The following is a 15,182-nucleotide window of genomic DNA, read 5'->3' as shown; positions in this document are numbered from 1 at the left end:
AAGTAGAGACTGTGCCATTGAACTATGGCTCTTCCCTCCAAATACTGTAGTAACATTCTGTCCCGGTGAGACACAGAAAGATTTTATACAGACACTGCACCAATTTCACAGAGTCTTTTTTTAAAGTCTGACTCTGCTGGCATGGGATCCCGGATCCAAGCTCTTAGGATCCCAGACGCCACAGAATGAACAGCTAAAAACAACACACACGCCCCCCCCCCGCCCCCCATCTGCTGAGCACTTTGTCAATATCATGCCAGGTTAACAGTAACTGAAGGAGTGGAATAGAGGCTGCTGAGGAGAATAAATTGGGCCAGGTAAACAGCACTGCGGTAGCGGCGGGGGCAGCAGCAGCGAGGGGTTGCCATGGCGACGGAGCGAGTGAGCAGATTGATCGATATGCCTGCATCGCCTCATCTGGCTGCAAGCCACGTGCTGCTACGGAGGGAGCAGGAGGAGGGGGGTTTATAGAGGGCGGAGGGGAGCCACAAGCAGCAGGGACGTGGCCTGAGATCCGATATGCCGCAGCGGCGGCAGCAGATCGATCGATACCGTGTTGGAGAGCAAGTAATTGCCTCCCCTCCCAACGTGCCCTGGCAAAGCTGAGAAAGAAACGTGTCCCTAAGTCTCTGCCCAGAGATACCCTGCTCCAGGCTTATCAGCGAGGTTTGGTGTTCTGGTGGATTTGTTTACTTGGAAATCTCTCTCTCTTTTTCTGTTTCTCTCCCATCAGCCCCCAGCTCTTGGCAGACACCGAGTGGCTACCCTTGCCTTTCCTGGTATCACTGTTGCTGTTGTTGTCAGGCTTCTCTTTATGCAGGGCTGTCACTGCTCAATACACTGGTACCTCGGGTTACATACGCTTCAGGTTGCAGACTCCGCTAACCCAGAAATATTACCTCAGGTTAAGAACTTTGCTTCAGGGTGAGGACAGAAATCGTGCTCCAGCGGCCCGGCAACAGCAGGAGGCCGCATTAGCTAAAGTATTGCTTCAGGTTAAGAACAGTTTCAGGTTAAGAACGGACCTCTGGAACAAATTAAGTACTTAACCCGAGGTACCACTGTACTGACAAAACATCCCCACCCTGGGGAAGAAAAAACAAAGCAAGATTACAAGATGGGGGGGAAAGCGCTCTACCAGATATGACCATCGCAAACAGCCCTTCTCAATGAATTTCACCCTGAGGTGCAGAGAGATGCCACTATGAAGCCAAAGCAATGTAGAAGACACACACACACACACACTTTATTATTTTGTGTGTGTTTCATCATAAAGCATAGGGTGAATGGCTTCTGATGGATCGATGCTGAGGGTCTGATTTTGCCTTAACAGGCTCCTGCCAGGCCACCAGTGATGAGTGACTGGATGCTGAAATGAAAGCGAGAGGAGGAAAGGAGGGAGGAGAAGAGGGGCAGGTTGAGAGATTAGGTCACAAGCAGAGGAAGGCAAGGCGCTCCAGGGATGGAGCCAGGCACTGCAGGGGAGCATTTTGTAAATGGCAGCTGCCCGATATTGTTAAGGTTCTGTCTTCGTGCCAACAAGCTACTGCCTTTCCTCTCCTCCCTGATATATATCACAGACTGGGCTCGTTTTGCATTTGAGCCAGCAGATCAAATCCTAGCCGTATTGAAGCAAACAAGAACATACAGTACATAGTAAATCGGGAAGGGAGGATTTTATGGAGTTTCTTTCGAGGCTGTGCCTAGTTACTGGTCGCTAAAATCAATGAGACTGGGAGGGAACTATGTTTAGGACAGATACATCTTTTCTCCCCTCTTCATTTTCTGCACCTGTACAGTGGGTGTAAAATCTGCACTAGCTATTAATGTCCATTCATTTGTAAAATGGTTCCCTCATTGCACTTCTGTGAAGCATTTGTACATGCACCTGACCAGCATGAGGCCAAGGGCTGATCAATGCACACAAGTCCGTCTTATCACTGGGTGACTGCAACATGCATTTATTACTCGGGGTGTGAATGAGCCAGATTTGGCACCACAGATAGAAGTTCTGTATCTTTTCAGGGGAGTTAGTTCCTTTTCTTACTGGCCAGTCATTGTATAGACATGGAGGAAATTCAAGATGGGGCTGTGCATGTGTGAACCAGCTCCCCTGCTGTGACATGAATGAAAATGCCATCAGGCCTTCTAGGGTGAGGACCATCTCTCTCCACCCTCAAATGGCAGCGTCAACAGGAACATGGTTCTGTGTTCCAGTTAGTGCTGAGTACGGGGCAGCCATCTGCAGAGATCGCAAGCACATTTTGAGACCAAGGTCACAATCACTGGGTCAGGAGGTGCTGAACCAGAAGTGTACGGCACAGCATTGCAATAGAATAAAATTAAAAAGAGGCATAATACGGTGGTATCTTGGTTTATGAACTTAATTCGTTCCGGAGGTCCGTCCTTAACCTGAAACCGTTCTTAACCTGAGGCGCGCTTTCACTAATGGGGCCTTCCGCTGCCGCCAATGCGCGATTTCTGTTCTCATCCTGAGGCAAAGTTCTCAACCTGAGGTACTACTTCCAGGTTAGCTGAGTTTGTAACCCGAAGTGTTTGTAACCTGAAGCGTTTGTAACCCAAGGTACCAATGTACTGCACAATGTTTGCAGGATGTTCCCTTATTTGGAGCATGCCATGCCTGTCCTATGAAATTTATGCTAGCAGGAACAAGTACAGAGATGATAGCCGTCTGCGGGTTGTGCCTCTCAGGCTGCATAGACACTATACCTTTAAAGCACATTCAAAGCACATTTTAGCCTCAAAGAATTCTGGGTGTTGTAGTTTGTTAAAAGTTGCTGAGAGGTGTAACTCCGTATGGGGTAAACCACAGTGACCAGAATTGTGTGTGTGTGTGTGTGTGTGTGTGTGTGTGTGTGTGTGTGTGTGCATGCTTGGAATGTGCTTTAAAAATATAGTGTGTAAACAGATTTAGGTGTGCTGAGTTAGCATGTCTTAATACCGCAAACGGCTCTGTCTGGAAGCAGATCTTTCCTGGAGGAAGAATTAGGTCACTCCCACAACCAAAGTGAAAACTGGAACTTGAAAACTGGCTTGAGAGCTATAAAACAGGTAAAAGTTTATACTTTTAGTTAAACAATTTAAATTGGTCCAGTATAAGGCATCAGTTTATTTTGTACATCTGATTTGTCGTAGCCAATATCACAACATTGGAAGGTGTGAGACAGAATCTCTGCTAAGCTAGGAACAGTGCGAGTAGTCATCTTTTTCCAACAAATAATTCTTCACTGTTTGTACAGTGTACATAGGATTTTGGGCAACCACTTGACCTAGGAGTGCCCTCGTCCTGCAGGACAGTACCACAGCTGGAGGAGAATAATTTGAATTGTAGGCTGTGATGCAGCAAAGAGGCATTACTGTATGATTAATGGATGCTATTAATTCAGGAGAGACACAGTTTTTACCGAGCAGTAAAAACTCAGAACAAATATCAGACAGCAGTCACTGTCTAGTGAACAAGCGAGCTTTGATACAGGTGAATTTTTATACTGTACTCAATTGACTTTCCCAGAATGAAGGAAGGTTACTTGGGACACAGCTGGACACTTCCAAAGTAAGCGAGCTAACAACTTTTACAGAATAAACGATAATAGCGCTTGCGAGCTGTTTGGCAATTAATAACACTCCAGCTTGCAAACCCATGCATTTAAAAGGAAGGAGCTGTCAGAGCAGTCACAAAGCAACATCAACCACTGTGTGCATATGTAGAATTGGAGATCTCCAGGACTGGAATGGATCTGAATACATCTTGTCAAAGCCTGTGGACTGAGCCAGCATCCATACCATAAGCACCGCTGCAGAGGGAGAGCAGAAACAGCAGGGAGTATTCTGGGCAATGTCTTTCCAAAGAACCCTTTGGGCATGTGGCTTTTCCTCTCCTATCTGAGCAGTTCATCAGGGGAGGGGAAAGGAGCACTGTGCATTGGGCAGCTGTTGTGCTGTGGGACAGCTTCAGATTTCTATGCTCAGGTGAAGAATTCAAAGCAATAGGGGAAGATAGGAGTACTGGATGCCCAGCCCTGGTTGTTAAAAAATGGTTTCCAAATAGGAACGTTGCAAAGAGGTTCCTGGCTGATAGATGCAGCTCCTTTGAATCTCTGGATCTTAGGCAACTCAATTGAAAAATTGCACAGGGAGTGGGCAGGTTGGCATTTTGTAAAAAATAGCTCAACAACTTTTGGGGTATCCTAGTTTTTACTTTAAGAAATATGGCAACCCTAATTTAACCCTCCAGTGCCCTCCCCTCCCCCTCCAAAATAAACTTCCCAATCTGTTGCCCTTCATACTGACAGAGACTGATGGGAGTTTTTGATGGGAAAAACAAGCCGTCTGAAGGCAATCCTGTATAGGGATTTTTTTAAAAAAAGTTTTTTTAAAACTGTTTTATGTTTTTATATATGTTGGAAGCTGCCCAGAGTGTCTGGGGCAATCCAGTAAGATGTGCGGGGTATAAATAGTAAATTATAAGTATGGTATGGGATGTTCCTATTTTCATCAGAGAAATGTTGGAGGGTATGCTTCATAAATCTAAAAGCACACTTAAAAAATCCTAGGCATGGTAGTTTGTTAAGGGTGCTGGAAACTGTGGCTCTGAGGAGTGAACTACAGTTTCCAGTATTTTGGGGCAGAGGTAATGTGCTGTAAATGTGCAGTGTGTATGCAGCCTGAGACAGTGAAGCTGAAAGCACATCGGGGTTGGGAGAAGGTTTGTATAAAATGCTATATTGATTCCCCTCCCCTTAACAAAACTTAATAAAGAGTGTTCAGAAAGGCCATCACTTTCTGATTCTGCCATCCGTATAATTCACTCCATATTTATAAGGCAACAGGCACCGTGTGGTTGCTGCTCTGTTCCTTGCTCGATGTTTCTTTCAGCCATCTTGAAACATCTTTTCCTACTTACCACCAGCACAGAGCTGCAAACACCCTAAGCCTACTTCAAAAAGCAGCAAGGGACAGAAATCATCCAGGCTTAATGGTGCAATGCCCCAACAAAAGGCCGTCCTGTGGGACAACAACAAGCACGTGGTATGCATCTTCTTCGCAACGCAGCAGAAGCAGCCTCAGGGGTGAAATAACCAGCTGCTGATGTCACTATTAGAAACACAGACAGCACTGATTTCAATACAACAGATGCACTCCCCACCTGGCACCTGGCTAGATATTATACAACCCACATCGCACTCACTGCTGCAGCCTCAGCTACTACAGTAACCTCCAAGAAACATTGTTTGTATCTCAAGAGAGAGGTTTGCATCCTTCTCTTATTACAGTGATCTAAATTGGGGGGTTCCCAAACTGGTTTCTGGACCACTGGTGGTCAGCAAGGTCCATTAAGGTAGCCGGTGGCCTGTCTGCAAAAAGACAAAATCATACAGCATCTGGCACAGCGCAGTGCAATTGCTACAAAGGCAGAGAATTCATTTAAGTGGCTGCTGAGACCCTTGGCAGTTTTCAAGTGGTTTGTGGTGGGAGAGGGAGTTTGGGAGCCACTGATCTAAATTGTTCTGGCAATGGGGCTTTGCATCCCTTGATTGCCTTTTCTTAGAGCTCCCTACAAGAATGCAAGGGCAGCCCTGTTGAATCAAAGCAAAGGACAATCTAGATTGTAAGGCCCTTGGGAAAGAGACTCCATTCTTTGTAAAGCCCAATATATATGGGTGGCGGTATATAATGAATAGTAATGTTCTGTGGCTTGTTGTTTGTTCCAATTCAGCAGTGAACAGCAGGTTTTGTGGCGGGACAAAAAAATCCAGCCTCTTGGACCCATGACATGTTGTCATGGGACGAACAAATGTGTAGATGAGGCCACAGTTGTACAGAGTTGATGAGGCTTCTCTCCCCCACCCCCCCTTGTGCTGCTAAGTGCTATGGAGAATATAGAGCTTTTTTCCTGGCAGTTCAACCACACATCTAGGCTTTCTGCAGCAATTGCGACTAGCTCCATAGGGAAATGTTCCGAGGGGACTGCACCATTTCCTGGGTCTCTGATTTCTTTTGGGCCTTATTCATGGGTACAGCTGAAGAAAAGCTAAATAAATCCGAAAAGTAGCCACGTAGCATTTACACATGGAGAGAATCACTATTGCTTGTAAATGTCTCTCCTTAGCAGTTAAGGGGCTTCCACTCAAAGCAGAAGGATTACAGAGTCTGTGCTAAGGGCTGCATCTTGCAATGATTGATAAGGCAGCTCTCTTCTTTCCTGTGCAGGAAGACCTGTAGGCCCTGGATGCTTGTGAAGCTTTCGCATTTTCCCATGGGGGAGGCATAGAATCACAGAATTATAGAGTTGGAAGGGACCCTGGCAATCATCTAGCTGAACCCCTTCAATGCAGGAATATGCAGCTGTCCCATGCGGGAATCGAACCGGCAACCTTGGCACTATCAGCACCACACTCTAAACAACTGAGCTATCCATGCAAGTCCCCCTTTAACAAAAAAGCAGTAGGAAGTGGAAGGGTAAGCATTCTTGCAACATTCATTCTCCACCACTTCTCCAAGCAAGTGAAACAATCAGAAAAGGGATTGCCAGGTCATTGACGGCTAGCCATGTTGACTATGCTGTGCTTCCATTGTCAAAGGCATGGATATTCAGAAGTGTCCATTGCTGGAAGCATCCCAGGGGAAAGTGCTCTTGTGCTTGTGTCCTGCTTGCTGGTTTCTGTTTCCCACAGGAATCTGGCTTCTGTGAGAACAGGATCCTGGAACAAATGGGCCATCGGGCTGATGCAGCAGGCTTGTCTCATGTTCTTACGGTCAATGATGGAGAAAGGAGTATTGACAGGGAAGTCAAGGAGCGCAAGGGCAGTGCCAGATAGAACCTTCCCCTCAGCTCCTACAGCACTAAGCAGAAAGTAGAGCAGGGAAGGGACCTCTAGGAAAGACTACAAAAAGGTGTAGCACCACACTTGTTGATGCGGGCTGTGCCATCTTACCCAATTCTGCAAGCAATTACCAAGGGGAATGGCACAGTCCTCCTGTGCTTTGCAGCTGTCAGGCTACCTCTTGTGTTTTTGTGATTTAATCTTTAATATAACCAAGCACACGCCTTCGAACCTCGATGTGAAATGTCTCGACAGCCCCTGACTGCCTCTGCTTGGTCCCATGCTGTGCTTCTCAGATTGTTGATTCATAATGTTAAAAAATGTAGGTCTGCAAGTACTGGGCCCTGTTCCCGCTTCGGACTTTAAGGATGGACAAACAGGGGATGAAGGTCTCTAGGAGAGAAGTAATCAATGAAAAAAAGAAAGTAGAGCACAGTTGAACTGGGGCCGGGAAAGGCAAGCAAGAGAAGGCCAGGATCAGTGCAGAAGAGTCACGTCTAATAACACTGCAGCATGGATGGGTTTAAAGCCGTTCTGCCGTTTCCATAGAAACAGCATGTGTAAGAGCTGACTTTGAGAGGCTTCAGAAGGTGAAAAGCAAGGAGAGGCATACTCGCCTCATGGGGGCTTTGAATTACAGATAACTATGCCGTCCCCAGTTTAGACGTTCTCCCTGAACTGAAGCCAAGAGAGACCCCTGCCAGGACATCCTACATTTCCCTCAACATGGAAGACGGTCCCAGGGAGAAATGGTTCTCCTCTTTTGCCTCACATTGCGTGTCTTGGGTTTCCCATCTTGTTAAATGGAGGAAGCACTGAAGAACACAGCCTTCTGTGGACGAGGGGAGGAAGCGGAGTCTGTTGAAAACAGCTTTCAGACTGTGACAGTAGAAAGCATTTCTCACCCTTTTCCCCTTGCCATCAGTATTTGTGCTTTCTGTATCCCTTCTTCCCAGGCTCTGCCTCATTTTGTTTTCCGGTACATCATTTTCCCCCACCTGCAGTCAGAAGTTCAATCAATCTCCTGCAGTACAATTTTATTATTTTGCAGACCTTGATGCTTGATCCAAAACCATGCTCCCTAATTGGAGAATGGCTGCATGCACACCACACATTTAAAGCGCATTGCTTCCTCCAAAGAATCGTGGGAGCTATCGTTTAGGCCTTAGAGAATAATAATTCCTAGCACCCTTAACAAATCACAGTTCCTAGGATTCTTCAGGATGCTCTAAATTAGGGGTCAGCAACCTTTTTCAGCCATGGGCCAGTCCACCGTCCCTCAGACCATGTGATGGGCCAGACTATATTTTGGAGGAGAAGAAAAAAAATGAATTCCTATGCCCCACAAATAACCCAGAGATGCATTTAAATAGAAGGACAAATTCTACTCATGTAAAAACACGCTGATTCCTGGACCATCCGTGGGCCGGATTGAGAAGAAGAATGGGCCACATCTGGCCCCTCGGCCTTAGGTTGCCTACCCCTGCTCTAAATGTACACAACCTCAGCGTGGTGAAGCACTTAATGTGCCAGACAAGCCCTGGGGAGACCTCGGTTCAAATCTGCATTCAGTCATCAAGCTTACCAGCTGAACTTAGGCTTGTTGTGATCTCTCAGCCTCACCTCCCTCACATGGTTGTTGTAAAATGTGTTGCCTTGAACCCTAACAGAAGGAAAACAGGATGTAAATAAGTTATCTCAGGTGTAATAATAATCTCAGGTGTCATGGACTCATTAGCAGGGTTTTTTTCCCCCCCAGCCAGAACTTGACGGAACGCAGATCCAGCACCTCTTTTTATAGAAAAATAGCACTGCCTAGCTATGGTTTTTGAAGGTACTTCACGCATTTGGCAATGGTGAATCTAACCTTCATCTAGAGAGTATGCGCTCAACTGAAATGGTGCCAGAGACACACAACCATTCATAGCTACTTCATGAGTGTACCTATATGGTTTCATATATTTGTTGCATTCACAGTTGCATGTTTCAGTGGACACCTGAACATCTAATATGTATATCTTTTTTATATATATATGATGTTTGAAGCAGCCCTCAGTGGTGAAGAAAGAGCACTCTGCCCATACTTAGAGGCAATTTTCTCCAGCCATGTCACAAATACAGAGAAAGGATTTTTAAAAAGTTCAACATAATGCATGGAAGCAAAGGTTCAGCAGCCTAATAGCATCTTTTGAAACAGGTTCCTGAAGTGATGGTTTGCAATTTAGAGACATTCTCTTATCTGAAACACTGCTCAACCTTTTCTCAGAAATTAGTAATTCGTGAACATGCCCCAGGTCAGTGGGACTGTTGGAGCAGAGGTAGGACTGAGATTGCTGACTGATTCCGCAGATTAAAGTTGCGTTTTATGCCTGTCCTCAATCTGCGATTTATATTTACAGACCCAAATCATTCCAATCCCAGGGCCTCTGATGAGCCCTGGTTCAGATTAAGCAGTGAAGCATCTTCTTCTGTTTTCCTAACTATAAACAGGGCTTGATGGAAGATAAGCCATTTTCTCCTGGTGTGAGTATAAAAAGAAGTTTCGTAAAACTGCATTATCTGTGTAAAATGAGGCTAGGTCTTTCTGAAAAAGCTGCTAGTGGAGGACTGAAATTTGCCTCTGTGGCCTCTTCCGGACACATCAAAAAAAGAAGATTGTTCTCAAATCATAAACTCTTCCCCCAGCCTAAAAACCTCTCCTTTAGGCCTGTGCGGATACAACTTACAGCAATAGCCTCCTTGGAAGCAAAAATAAAAAGACCCATCCCTGTATTGTCCTGGATCTTTACCTTTTTAACTGAAGGGAAGAGGAGGTCAACTTTACTTTTGAAGGATTTTAAAAAAAAAAACATTCAAAGGGGGAGAGATCAATGGGATGTAACATATTGAGCCTGCTGGATCAGGCCAGTGGACCATCTAGTCAAGCATCCTGTCCTCACAGTGGCCAACTAGAAGTCTGAGGGAAGCCTGCAAAGAAGGACTTGAGCTCAAGAGCCCTCTCCCCTCCTGAGGTTTCTAGCAACAGGTATTCAGAAGCATTACTGCTTCCCACCAGAGGTGCGAATGTGAATGAAATATTAGCAGGAGCAGGTAAGCCCTGCATAATCAATCACATGATGCAGCACACACACATCATTTGAATGGCAATGACCATCAAGTTTGGGGGTCCAGGCCCCCTCAAATATTTTATTGGGAGGGCCAAATGGACTTCAGCCCCTTGGAGCTGGCTCCTATGCCTCTGACTGTTAGCTATGGGTTGTATTAATATTAGAGCAGCCAAGTACAACATTTTCCTCTTGCCTCAAATGGACACACAGGGGAATGTGGCTCCAGACAGGGAGGACTTCCTGTCATACCTGCTCTGGAGATTCCTCCCCCTGCGTGTGAACAGGTAGCTGGGCCTGACCCTAGCTGACCAGATAAAAGGGCTGGCCATGCAAGTATCTCTCTCTTGGTCTCTTGACTCTCTTACTTTTGGACTCTCCTGGCTCTTAGCCAGTACATGGCTCAACCTTCACATAGGGTGGAGCCCACAAGCAGAGTCTGAGATGTAGCTCAGACTTCTTCTCACTGTCGCTACAAGATAAAGCCTGCCTTCAGATTACTACTGTGAACTGAGTGTGAGTAAAACTTAATTCTTACTTTTAAAGAAGACCATGTGCCGTTGTTATTATTTTAAGAGGGAGATAAAGGGGAAACTTACCAGGAACAATCCAGACTGGATTGCTTCATAAAAGGATTCTAGCGAATCATCAACTTGCTTCCAATAAGTTGCAAAGGGAATGTGCTCTGCTGTTTACTCACTTGCATGAGTGAGGAAGGATAATATCAAAACAATACATCCTCTCCTACCTTCCTTGATGTTCCCACATTAGCTGCCCCCTAGCACTTACCACTTTCTTAGCCCACATTTATATTGCACCAAGAGACCTTTGGAATGGTACTTTTCCATTTGCATGAAAATACATGCACATTAAAGAGTAAGAAGGAATGTAAGAGAAAGCTTGAGAAGGAAACATACAAGCCATGCAACTTTTATCTTCAGGAATGTGGAAATGCATTAGACATCTGAGCTCAGCAAATCAAGGAAGCCCCATCCATATTTCATCTTTATATTCTGAACTGAAACTGCAGCAGACAAAAAAAAGAGAGAGTCTGGAAAGATCGACAGTTAATTGGAAATGTTACATCTGCTTATATGCAGAAGGCATAAATATTTATACCCTGAAGGCTGGTTTGGGGGTTTGCTCCTAAGTAGTAAAGAGAGAATTATATCTTGAAGAAAGAGTCCTCTTTCCTTTCCCCCTTTCTCTCCCCACCCCTTTAGTAAATGTGAGTAGTTTTTTTATTCCCTTAAATGGGAGCACTCTGCTCTGTGTCTTCCTTTTATTTATTCATTCCCGCTGACTTCAGTATGGAATTGCATAGACTGTATAGGTACCACAAAGACCAAATGCGTTGGCTTCTCATTATGGAGTGAGAATGAGGGCAACAAGGCTGAAAGGAGCAAGTCTGCAAAAATTTGTGGGGGTGGGGACGGATCAAAAATGCCTGCTGTTGTGCAAACTTTTTAAAAAGTCCATTTCCAGTCAGAATACAGGATGATCAGTGAAGATGTCAATGGACAATCTCCATGTTAACTGCAGCTTAGGGAAAACACTGGTAAACAAACAAGCAAAAATCCCCTGACATCTATGGCTGCTCCAAAAGGGCCTGTTTATTGAGCATTCAACCTGATTTGTTTGAAGAGAGATTAGACTACGGTGGCTACTTAATGTGCATTCATCCTGATTCGTTCGTGGGGAGATTTTCGACTACGGTGCATCAAAGCAAGTGTCAGCCCAAGTTTTGCAGTGCATTCTCCCTTCACTTTCCATATGGAAAAAATAAATCTGATCTTCTTGGGAAGAGGGGTTTGTTTCAAATCAGCTCTCCTTCTGCAACCTGAACTTGCTGGCTTGTAATTAAATTCCATCTTAAAAATAGGAACAATTGGTGGTGTTTGGCTTTGCAAAGATGCAAAGGAAATTAGCTCAGTTGGTTGGAGCATGATGCTGATAATGGCCAGGTTGCAGGTTCAGGGACAGCTTCATATTCCTCCATTGAAGGGGGTTGGACTTAATTGATCCTCAGGGTCCTTTCCAACTCTATGATTCTATAGGAAATTTCTTCAGCCTTTTGGGATATTTGATCACAGGTAGATATTTTTGAGAAAATATTAATGTGTGGTGAAATAGGCGAGAGTGTTCTTGGGTGTATTCTGCCTAGTTGTGGAGAGACCACCCTGTCGGCTAGGATTTCCATATCTTCAAACAGCCAGACGAGAAATGCATATCTTCTGGGAGAACTTCGATGATCTGTTAAAAACATAAAGAGAAGAATAGCATGGCACCTGCCCCCTCATTAAAAATGGTCAGTTCCCCAAATCCTGTTGGAACAAGAAGGTCTTCCTTCACCTGCTGGCAGAAGGACAACAAGGAAGGAGTCACTCCAACTTCTCTAGGGACGGGGTTCCAAAGTCTGAGGGCTGCCCTCAAGAAGGCCTTCTCCTGCGTCCCCACCAATTTTGACAGATTGTGATTGCTATTCTTCATGAAATGTTTTCTCTCTTTGCTAACACCGTTGTTCCCTACCTTTGTACTTTTATACATCAAAGAATAATAAATATATAATTTACTGAAGAAGAAGGAGAAAGGAGACGGGTTTCACTCCCTTTACCAGTATGTCCCTGTTGGTGGCTCCCACGGCCATGCGCTTTGTATGTGAACAGGGCAGGGACACCCTGTTTCATCTCGTTTGGCTCCTGGCCCACTGCAAAGCCAGTGACTGGATAAGCCCACAAGTGAGCAAGAGGGAGACTGACGGTCCCAGCAAAAGCCCTGCCAAGAGGCCCAAGTTGTGGCAGGTACCCAGAGGCCACTGTGGACAGCTTGGCCACACATACACACAAAAATCCCAATCTGGATCTGACTGACACATCTCTGAGGAGGTAGGATTCACTTTTCAGAGGGGTAAGCAGCGGGAAATTACTTTCCAAGCATTCATAGTAATTTATGAAGGAAATTTCATTATGCTGTATAAGCAGTGCTGTGTGTTGGCTCTTCCCCACCCCCTCCTTCTGCTTTCTCCCCCTTTCCCCAATGCCCCAGGAATTGTGAACAAGATTTTATTTTTATTTTTGTCATAACAGATTTTCCTATGGGATTATTTCTTTGGCTTTCACTTTTCTTTCCGTTTCCACAGCAACTGCAGCTGGCTCATATGTGTAGTTGCCATGGCAACTCTGTAGTGTTGGAGATTTAGGAGGGTATGGTGTGTGTGTGTGTGTGTGTGTGTGTGTGTGTGTGTGTGTGTGTGTTTTAAAGGATGCAATGAAGTAAAAATTAGATTAGAATTCCATATGCTTCATGTGGAGCAAAACCTGTCTTGACTGTTGAAAACAACCAGATCCTTTCCCCCATTTCTCTCTTGCTTTTATCTCCCCAGCTAAAGCCAGACAATGGCTTCCTACAAAGAGATGAGCACAGGCAGAGGAACTGGATGTTGGCATTTTACCAAGCCTGCCAACTGTAAAGCACTTTTCAAAGCGCATTGTGGGAAGGAGCCAACCTTTTTGAAATGACAGGCACATGTTAGTCTGCAAGGTACTGGCTTCCTTAAGTTCATGGCTCCCTCTCCAATGAATAGGTAGAGGTGATTAAGCTCTTTGGATATTTTAATGACAGCTGAAGTGGAGCACAGTCTGCTTTCTGCACCCCTCAGCCCTGCTTTGCAGTTTTCCTGTGGTAGACGGATCTCTATAGGTCCAGATATCTCATCTTAAGCACCAGAGCAAGTATTTCTTAGTACGCATGGATTTGTGCCATGTGTGCATTCAAGGTTGTGGACTCTCCTTCCTTGGAGGTTTTTAATCAGAGGTTGGATGGTCATCTGTTTGGGATGCTTTAAGCTGAGATTCCTGCATTGCAGCGGGCTGGACTGGACGACCGTTTGGGTCCCTTCCAACTCTACACTTCTATGATTCTAAGATCTTAGTACACGTACCTTCAAAAAGCATCACCCAAAGAACTGCTCAAACATCACTTCCCAAGGGGAACTTGATGGCACAGCCAATGCAGCACCGCTGAACTCACCTCCTAGCAGCTGATGGGTGGTGACCTCAGCCCTGCCTTCTGTAGGGATCAATTTAGCAATCAAGTTCCCCATGGGACACTGGCTGTGCAGCCAATCCAGCGACATCTCTACCTGCACCACACCTGACGGCACAAATGGGTATAGTTTTTTCGGGGAACTGCCATGCAAACCAAATAGGACCTGTGGTGATCCAGATTTGGCCCAGACTGGAGGTTTTCCACCCCTGATTTAAGGTAATGATTTGCCACTGGACTGGACTAGACACTCCCAGTCTGTGATGGGCTGAATCTGGTATATCTCCCTAGCCTCCACCACATATGACTACTGCCCCCCAGTGCCTGCAAATTCATCCACCAGTGGCTGCTTGGGGTGTGGCTCTTTCCCCCATCTCCTGCTCTTCATCCCACCTGTAACTGGGACAGGATTTGCCCATCAGAGAAGATGGGCAAAGCACTCCCTGCCCCCATGCCATGCTCCACTGCAAGGGCTTTATGTTGTGGCCTGTGGGTGCTTCACCTAGAATTATCATAGAACTGTAGCATTGGAAGGGACCCTGAGGGTCATTCAAGTCCAACCCCTGCAATGCAGGAATCTCAACATACGGTCTCCCATCCACTTTGAAACCATACCAGACCCTGCTTAGCTTTGCAAACGTGCTCACAGTTTTACTGCTACACCACTGGGGTGGCATCAAAGTCACCCCAGATGGGATGAAAACCCACAATCCCTGGCTTAGGAGGCCAGTGCCTTATCCATTTTGTATAAATCTGGTGGGATAAGCAAATGGCGTTCAACTGGAAAGAGAAGTGCTGAGGACCAGCTGCCCATCTCATCTTATGTGGGCCTCCTACCAGCCCATTCTGGCAGAGACCTTCACTAGCAGGGGGGGGGGGGGCTAAACTAAACCATGCCAAGAGGAGTATGTAAAGCATCTCTGCTGGCAGCAGCTGGCAGGGAAATGTGGGGCAACAGAGAAATCAAGTGATTGGCATAGAGAACATACTAAACTCAGCTTATTCTGGATTGGCGTGGCTCTGAATGATCCCTTCCAGAGAAGGACCTTCATGGTGCACTGGGGGGAAACTGCATGAAAAGCTTTCCTTCCTCAACTACTTTGCAAATTCTTTGTGCATTAATTCCCAGGTAGCGCACATCGATTCGCTGTCTGCAGTGCGCCTCCATTCTCTCTTCCTTGCATGTCAG

At 45.7% G+C, this 15,182-nt stretch overlaps 1 long non-coding RNA gene across 4 annotated transcripts in view; it reads right to left on the bottom strand.

Moving 5' to 3' along the window:
* Positions 1-1,154: 1,154 nt before the first annotated feature.
* The window catches only part of LOC309373052, a 41,173-nt gene continuing 27,145 nt past the window's right edge, over positions 1,155-15,182 (bottom strand). For all 4 annotated transcript variants that reach the window (XR_014169769.1, XR_014169770.1, XR_014169771.1 and 1 more), the window contains one exon: positions 1,155-1,369. This is a non-coding gene — a long non-coding RNA (uncharacterized lncRNA). The remainder of the gene's footprint in view (positions 1,370-15,182) is intronic.

Source organism: Podarcis melisellensis, assembly GCF_964234715.1.
Source record: "Podarcis melisellensis genome assembly, chromosome: 1".
Taxonomy (NCBI): Eukaryota; Metazoa; Chordata; class Lepidosauria; order Squamata; family Lacertidae; genus Podarcis; species Podarcis melisellensis.
Note: the sequence above shows the minus strand (reverse complement) of the source record. Positions and strands in the feature narration are given on the sequence as shown.